A 9,426-nucleotide genomic window follows, 5' to 3' on the forward strand; every position below is an offset into this window, starting at 1 on the left:
GGTCTTGGGCTAACGACTCCTATTCCGTTTGCCTTCCAGGTGTAAGAGAAAGTCCCCTAGGGTGGGGGGGATAATTTCCCATAATAGATGTAGGGTCCAAGACCTTCAAGCGACCTAGGGCATTAGCCAGGTTGGATTTAGCATACCAGGCGGTGTATTAAAATGTAACCATAAGTTGGTTTATTTCCCGTTGGGAGAGCATATGTTCAATTAAAGGCCCTCAAACGTGTGAAAAAACACTTGGTGGGGCCAAAAATTTGGACCAGGGTATCCAATTTTTCCAGGTATAAAAGTGATTTTAGATCTTTCTTGACAGAGGACAGAGTGGGGGTGTGAGGAGATATTCAGGTCCTCAGTAACACTCTCCGAGCAGACAGAAGACACAGATGGACCCTGTCACGTACCTGGTTGGGGAGCCTGACATGGAGAGGAGGATTCCTCTTACTACTCCTGCTCGGAGCCCCTGATAGTGGGAACAGAGTGTGCAGAGCCAGGAGTGGCACGAAAGGTAGGTCTGGAGCTGGTGGCAGGTAGGTGAAGACCCAGGAGATCCGGATGCAGGCCAGGTGCGGATGCAGGAACGTAGGTGCAGCAGCAGGAAGGTATGGCGGCAATCAGGATGCAGACTGGGACTGGACACAGGAGCGTGGATGCAGCAGCAGGCAGGTATGGCGGTGACCAGGATGCAGGCCAGGTGCAGGACCGTGGGTGCAGCAGCAGGTAGATATGGCAGCAATCAGGATACAAGCCAGGTGCAGATACAGATAAGTAGGTGCAGCAGAATCAGACAAGCCGGGTCAGGATCAAATGAGCAAATCCAGTACAAGGGAGCAGGCAAGCGGATAGTCAGGGATAGCCGGGGTCGGTGCGGACAGAGTTCTTTCTTAGTCAGGTCAGATCAGGATGCAGGCAACAGAATCAGGTTATGGAGTGCAGAACGTTATAGAACAGAAGGCATTGATTACACTGTATTGCAGGTTTAAATAGCCCACCTTGTGGTGACGTGCACACTACTGCGCAAACTCGTACGCTCCTGCACATGCACGACTGCACACTCCCACGCATGCACACTCGCACCGCCGCGGCCCAAGGGGAACCGTCGCACGGCTGCATGGCGGCAAGATCCCTGACAGGGGGTAAAGCTTTGGGTCAGTCTGTGCTATGTGGGGTGGAAGGTATGAGTGCCGAGGCACTAAAGAGACATAGTAGCGGGTCATGCGGTATATGTATACGAGTGATACCATGAATATAGTTTGTTATACGCTGAAGAAATTAGCGAGTGCTCAAGATTACGATGGAGTCAGCAGCAAATGCACTAAAAAGAAACCCAAAAAGACCTTCAATAACGTATATGATCAATAAGTGCAGCGCTATAGGGTTAATGATGTGCCACATATAAAATAAATTATATGCAAAAACAATAATGACTGTGTATAGTCCTTTGTAAGGACACTAAGCACTGTAGGATACGTGCAATTGTAAAAGTCAATACACGCAAAATAAAAGTTCATGTGTTGGTGAAAATCTGACATCAGTCAGATAACGGTGCTACGTGAAGATCCCGTGCCCAAGTGATTTCAAATTAATTCCATGTGATATTAATCCATTCAGCAAAGTGCAGGGGATATGATAAAAATGCGCACTCACCATATGCGCATAATAAATGTGCAATATGTATAAGTGGTATAATAAGCCAGAGGTCCCCTTTAAGGTGGATCAGATGTGCAGCCTGGAAAGAATCTCCCTCCTCTGGATCTGGGGCTGCCCTGCAGCCATCCTCCAAATGGGATCCTGAAAGTTATCAGCTGTGGTCTTGAAATATTGACACTTTCCTTAGGAATGCGATGTCATCGCTTCTCGGCCTTTTGGCTAAGATCAAGTGTAGTATCTGTTCTTATCAGTGTCCAGTGGGGGTGCTCCCGACCATTCTAGCTTTGCGGGGATGGTTGTTGTATAGTACCCTCACTGGTATGATGGGGGTCCGGAAGGCTAGTACCGGAGGGACAGAAACCGGGGAGCGCCACGAGTTAAGCTGGGGCCCCGGGAGTAATTCCTCTGGGAAGACTGGAAAGACCCAGTACCTCCTGATTCGGACGGATCTACCTTGGTCTGGCCAGGGGCTGGGGACGCAAAAAGTCCGCAAACTCAGTGCCCCCTGGGGAAGACGCTCTCAGGGGTGTCACTAGTAACACTTGGGTGTGGGACCCCACGGTGTGAAGATGACACATGGTCACTGTTTTTCACCTCTTTTTGCACAGCGCCCTAAGGACCAGGCCTTTTGGCTAAGTTCAGGGCAATTTTTGCTACGGGCCTCAGGGCCTGGTCTGTGCACAATTCGGCACGGTACCACTTTTTTATTTTTTCTTTCTCTTATTTATTTATTATGCACTTACCCACGTTTGTCACTTTTTCTTTGCCTTATGTGTGTGTTTTTCACGGATGGAGGGTGTGGGTCCTCGGGCCTACCCTGTAGTCTAGGGGGAGGATGTGTGGCCATACGGTTCCTTCCTCCCCTGATCCCTAGAGGACTCTTCTTCGGGAGAGTCCCCTTGCCTAGTACTGAATGTCCGGCTTCGGCTGGGCATAGGGAACGGTGGTCCACCAGGCCTTTTGGCCAGGAGGACCAAGTGGGAACCTTGTCCCCGTCAGGAGCTTCGTGCCCCGGGGGATCAGGGTAAGCGGTCCAAGCCCCTTTAGGGGTAGGACACAGCACACCCCTAAGTGCACTTTTTGTGTGGTGTTTTTGCACTTGCACTTTTTTGTGAAACACTTACGGGTTTTTCGTTATAGTTGCACGTTTGCGGACTTAAAAAAAAAAAAAAATGCGATGTCAGACATTGAACCCACGATCAAGTGATCATCCAGTACCAGGTTGTTCTCACTGTGTATTTCCTGGAGGAGTACTTCTTCTGGGTTTTCAGTTTACAGCTTGATGTGGACAATTCCCGTTGGCTGACCAGTGGAGTGGTCCATGCAACTGTGGATCATCTGGATTTTCTGGGTTATGCTGCCTAAAATGTGCTTCGTTCGGTGTGTCTTTTCCTTGTATTTTTTTTTTAAGACTTGTGTAGCCATAAACTTCAACTTGTAGTACTTTTTGTCCAAATAAATTGCACTTATGATTGGTGTTGCTTGCCAAGTGACTCTCCCTGTCATGTGCTTGTTCTGGGAACTGATTAGCAACCATATAGTTGACAACAGTGATCCAGTAGGTTTGAATAGGTGAACAAAGCCAGAATCTGTGGAAAAGGGTGGGCCTATGGGCTCCGTACCAAGAACATACTGCTATAGTTGGGGATGATCCGTTCATCAATGCTGGAGTGAAAGCCCTGTGAATACATTTGAAATGAGTTTCCCTCCATTGTTAATTAATAATGATCTTACGGATCAAAGTATAACCCCCCAAGAGCACGCAGAGGTCATCCAGCTCCGGGATGTCCTTGGACCAGCCTTGGAAAAATGAGTCACAGAGCGAGGGCAAGTGGCAATCTAAAAGCTGTGAGTGTAGAGAGGATATAGAGTAGTGATTGCGTTTGAGTGCACTATCTATCAGCAGACGGGTAAGATCCATCCTGCCTCCCTGCAACTGTGATTGTAGAAAGTTGGCCAACTGCATGTAGTAAAACAGGTGATGCGGTGGAATGTGGAACCATAGGGATATTTCCATAAAAGGACGAACACTACCTGATCTAGAGTTCCAGAGGGAGGAAACAACATGCAGCCCCTTAGTTTCCCATGTGGCGAAGGTCTTGTGGGCCATACCAGGAGGAAACTGAGGATTACCAAGGATTGGAAGATGGTTAGAGATAGTAGAGGAGACACCCATCAGCTTGCAGGGTTCTTGCCACGCTATCACCGTATCACGAACGAGAGAGTTATGTTTCAGTCTGGGGGTAGCATTTTAAGAGGAGTATGCAAGACTGTCGATAAATGAAGGGGGTAAATCAGGGCTGACTCAAGCGTGTAATTGAAGTACATTGATTTATAAAAAAACAACCAGTCTAGTCCCTGGCAAAGAAGGCAGGCCAGGTTATACAAGCGGATATCGGGGAGGCCCATTCCGCTATCACACTTCGGCAGATAAAGCTTGCGGAGTGCAATCCTGAATCATTTAGGGCACCACAGAAAAGTTTGTAATGATTTATGCAGGGACTGGATATCTTTATGCTTAAGCAATAACGGCAAGGTTTGCAGTGGGTATAAAAGTCTTGCGAATGATACCATTTTAAAGAGATGATACCTGCTGAAAAGCAATAGTGGAAGAGTAGACCATTTATCCAATTCCCAATTAATCTTCTCAAAAATGGGGAGAAAGTTGAGCCGATAGAGAGATGATGGATCTTTCCCTATCCGGTTACCGAAATAGTTGATATGTTGGGAGGCTATCTGAAGCGGGGAAGATGTGATCCATGACCTGGAATGATATGGGGTAAGGGGGAGAATTTTACTTTTGGTGAAGTTTGTGTGCAGGTCAGAACAAAGCTGGAAGGTGGTGAATAGACCTGAATAACAGGAAGATCAGTGGACACCGCAGAGGAAAAGATGAGAATGTCATTCGCAAATAAAGCAGCTTTCATGGCTGCACTGCCAATTGTAATTCCGGAAAGAAGGGGGTGAGAATTGAGCATTCTGTAAAGAGGTCCAATTGCCAGGATAACCAGGAGAGGGGAGAGGGGGCAGCCCTGGCGCGTTCCATTTTTTAGACGAATAGGTTCCGATACTGTACTTTGAGTGATTAGCCTAGCCGTAGGAGAGGAATACATGGAAAGAAATAAATGCTTGATTGGGCCTTGAAAAACAAGTTTCCTCAAGACTAAGAAGAGCCAGTGGAGATTAATATTATTGAAAGCTTTTTTCGCATCAAGAAACAAAATGGCCATGTCAGAGGTATGAGGGGAATCTCCAAGGGGGTGGATTACCGCTAGGTTGGAGAGGTTGTGTGACCACAACCGGGCTGTGGTCTGAGATGGCTATTTCCAAGATCTCTGAGTTTCTCACCATAGGTAAAAGGGATGAAGAGCATAATACATAGTCAATACGGGACATGGTGTCGTGTGGAGGTGAGTAGTAGGTGAATTCCCTAGCTGTCGGGTGAGAAAGACGCCATATATCCGCCATGTGTAGATGGGAGACAGTGTCCGCTAAGTGCGAGGAGGTGTGGGTGCAACTGGATATCACTTTGGGTCCTGAGGATTGTGAATTTCTGTCCTCAATAGGATGCATTAGACTATTAAAGTCCCCTCCCATCAAATGGAGGTGTTCAGGAGAGCAGAGAGTAAGATCCTGGAAAAATGGAGTACCTGGAGAGTTTACAGCATAGATATTAGTAATTGCTATGTCTTTAGATGCTATAGATAGATCTGCAGTGAGTTTACGTCCCTCCTGGTCTCTATCTATCGAGCGAACGGTGTAGGACAGATGTTTCTGGAAGAGGATGGCCACTCTCGTTGAACCAATAACCTCCCCTACCCAGAGTTTCTTGAGACAAGGAAGATCAGATTCTAAAAGGTGTGTTCCTGTAGAAGGGCAATGTCTGCTTTCAAGCGTTTTAGGTGACGTGAGATCTTCATCTGTTTGCCCGGAGAGTGTAGACCCTTGACGTTCCAGGAGATGACCCGCATAACTCCGAAGGGATCAAGTGCGTATATATCAAAACAGTGCTCTCCGTTAAAAGGACGAAAGACAAAAAGGGATGTGCTCACCTGAGGCAAGAGAAAAAAAGAAATGAGAAAAAAGAGAAACCCCACTAAGGGTTACAGGCCTGGTCCCTGCCTCTAGGCAGATAATAGATATAGTGAAATAACCAGCTGTTAATTAGAGACAGTATCACAACGGGTGAATGAATATATGAACAGAGACAGAACAAATCGAAATGAAAATCAAAAACCTAGGAAACCCAGAAATATCTAAGGACTTCACTTTTTTCCGTGTGAGGTACACTCCACAATCAGAATGTCCAGCTTCCAAACCCCTGCATGATAAAGGACTCACATTAGTGAGACATATAGAGCACCAGAGGGGATGCCAAATGGGATGTGGAAGGAGCACTCCGCCTTAGGATATAGAAGCTGGCCACCCCGAGCTAAACCTGGGAACGTGGTTTCGGGGAGGACAGTAACTCAATTAAAAACCAATGCGACAGGATATGAGAACAGATCGGGTCGCAATGGAAACTGAATAGGGTGCTCAGGCCCAAAACATACATGAAAACCATAGGGATGTACCCTCCATGAGAAATGCATACAACATGACGTGTTAAAAAAAAAAGGAAAGGGGAGAACAACATCAACAGAATGCACTTTACGCACAGTAGTTGCCGGAGGATAACAAACCCTCCGAAGGATAAGCCAACCCGTCTTGGGCTCGTCAGGTAGTTCTGACAGCATAGAGCCAACAGCATAGCTTCCGTGTTTAGATAGGTGCTTCGCTGGGCTGCTTAGATGTTACATGTTTCCTGGGCTGCTTAGGTGTTTCATGTTTAGATGAGATACTACCCACAGGCGAGGCGCCAATAGTGGTCTCGTCCATTGCGTGATTGGAAGACAGCTAGCAGAGATTCCACGTATAGTTTAGCCACCTCAGGAGAAGTAAACGATAGCTGATCTCCGTCAGGGGAGCATAGGCGTAGCACCGCTGGATAGGACAAAGAAAACCGTAGATCATGCTGGTGCAGTAGGGAGTCATAAAAAGGTTGGCCAGGCTGGGAGGAGGATATTATATACGCCAGAGAGTGGCCAGAATTGCAATTTTATAAGCGATACATAGATGATATCCTGTTAGTGTGGAAAGGTGATAAACACACACTGATAAATGTTTTTGGGACCCTTAATAATAACACCTTGAATATTAAACTGACATTTGAATACAGTAAAACCAGTGTGAATTTTCTCGATCTAACGCTGATGAATGTGAATGTTACTGTTGCTACTTCATCCTTTTTTAAAACAACGGACCGTAACAGCTACATCCCCACTAGCAGTTGCCACCACCCTTTATGGCTTTCGAACATACCCAGAGGCCAATTTCTGAGAATAAGAAACTGTACATCTCTGGATATCTATTTATCCCAAGCCTCGGTCCTTAAAAATAGATTAATAGAAAAGGGATATGAGGAAGTGCACCTTACTCAAGTTATGCAAGAAGTGGCACATATGGATAGAGAATCATTATTGGATAATAACACATTGCGAAAGCCACCTAAAATTTGCCCCTTCATTACTACGTTTTCTAGACAGTATAAAACGACCTCCAGGATAATAAATCAAAACTGGAAGATTTTAAAAGCTGACCCAGTTTGACTAAGGTCCTACCAGAGAAACCGGAGATCATTTTTAGAAGGGCACAGTCTTTTAGAAATTTAGTAGCCCCCAACATTGTAAACCCACCGCAAAGAGTCTCCTTTCTTAACAATACAGTTGGTTTTTTCCCATGTAATAGGTGCATCATATGCACTCATAATGGAAAAAGGAAACATAAGGTTGAGAGTTTTACCTCAACTACTACTGGCAAGACTTTTAAAATTAGGAATTTCATATCATGCTATAGTAAGCATGTCGTTTATCTTTTACAGTGCCCTTGCAACAAACAGTATATTGAACGCACCACTAGAAGGCTTAGGGACAGATTGCGGGAGCATGTGAACAATGTAAAGAAGGGCTATAGGGAACACTCGCTCTCTATGCACTACAGGACACACCATAATAGAGATCCATCTTCTTTGAAGTTCGTGGGTATAGATGTAGTGCAAGCTCACTGGAGGGGCACCAATAAAAGGAGAGCAGTGTCACAGATGGAGACTAAATGGATTTTCCTGATGGATTCCATGCGTCCAAAGGGACTTATTATAGAATTAGATGTAAACTGCTTTATTGACAACAGTTGATATATAAGTTTACACACCATTTTTTTATATCATATTTGTCATATATTTTCTATATTTTTATACATTTTATGATCGCATTGAACTATGCGTTCTCATTGGTGGTTTTTAGGTCATGGCGAAGCTGATTTTTATTGATTTTTATCATTTTGGTCGAATTTTTATCGATCGATTTTTATCGATCGATTTTTATCGATCGATCTTCATCGATCGATTTTTATCGATTTTTTGTCGACTTTGATCGATTTTATTACCTTGATTGATTCATTTCTACATGTGTGTGTTATTATAATTCACACATGTATATACGTATAATTTTTAACCTGGAATTTTGAACATATTCGTATATCTTATGTTCGAACTGGATTGTTTTATCTGTTAACTGTTTTAATTGTTTTATCTGTCAATCTGCATTCAACAATGGATTTTTTATAGAATGTAATGTTGTTTTATGAATATTATGATATTGTTGATTTAGGTTAGAATCACCAGGAACACACTTTATTATAGGGGGATTTTTAATGTTTATTTTATTTCTTATTATTATCCCAGACCAGATGATTAAAGTCTATTTGGATATATGTGTGGTAGTGATATATGGGTGGGCTTGGGGAACTTTAAGCGTTCCTACAGTAACACTTATTTTCCTGGTGATCCTTAGTTGTGTTATGCTGTCTGTCTCCGAGGCTTTGAATACCGCATATTCGCACATGTGCAGCGATTTGAGCTACGCCAAAATGGCGCCCACTGTGGAGACATTCGGCTCTGGGAAAATGGCGTGTGATTAAAATGCAGGTGCCATTTCCCCCTATTTAAACGAGAGAGAAGCGTCAGCACCTGTAAGGTGAATCCCTATGACTACGAGCCATAGTGCGAAACACGGCAGGGTATAGCTACAGCTGATTGATGCTACACCGCTGGCACCATGAGGAGTCCCGGCGGCCATCCTGATTTGGTCAGTATTACTCTTTTATACCCATCTGCCTGAACTTTGGAATAAGTATCCTTGACATACTATACTATTGGCTTCCTCTGTTTTTTGAGCCCCTGTGGGAGCTCATCATGATTGCAGAGCGTATGCTATTGGAGTATGGATTATGAAGCAGTGGAGGCTACATGACCAGACCTATGTGAGGGCGTCTGATGCGTTTTTATGATATACAAATGCGCATAAAGATTGCGTATCTGGTGAGTGCGCAGTCTTTACCTTATTTTCTCACCTTTTTCACGTTTCCGGTTATTGGACGCCTGAAGATCATCAGCGATCTTGCTCACGTTTTTTGGACTCATTTAGATTGGTTATAGATCTTTCACGATATTAACCACATAATATAGTGGCATATATGCTTGCACAATGTCACCTTACTTATCTATCTATATACAAGGCTCATTAATGTGTGGACCTCTATGTGTCCGTCTGTGATTTCAACCACACTGTCACCTTTTGGTATGCTCAAATTTTTTTTTTTTTTTTTTCAATATTAGTCACAGATTCTAGTTGCATATGAATTTGCACAATGTCACCTTATTGATGATTAATTATCTAT

The 9,426-nt window shown here is 44.4% G+C and overlaps 1 pseudogene; it reads left to right on the forward strand.

The window, feature by feature from the left end:
• Positions 1–1,849: 1,849 nt before the first annotated feature.
• On the forward strand, positions 1,850–1,965 carry LOC149455413 (U2 spliceosomal RNA; annotated as a pseudogene).
• The last annotated feature ends 7,461 nt before the right edge of the window (positions 1,966–9,426 follow it).

Source organism: Staurois parvus, unplaced genomic scaffold (assembly GCF_062004578.1).
Source record: "Staurois parvus isolate SC_StPar_1 unplaced genomic scaffold, SC_StPar_1.0 ptg000394l, whole genome shotgun sequence".
In the NCBI taxonomy this organism is placed as follows: Eukaryota; Metazoa; Chordata; class Amphibia; order Anura; family Ranidae; genus Staurois; species Staurois parvus.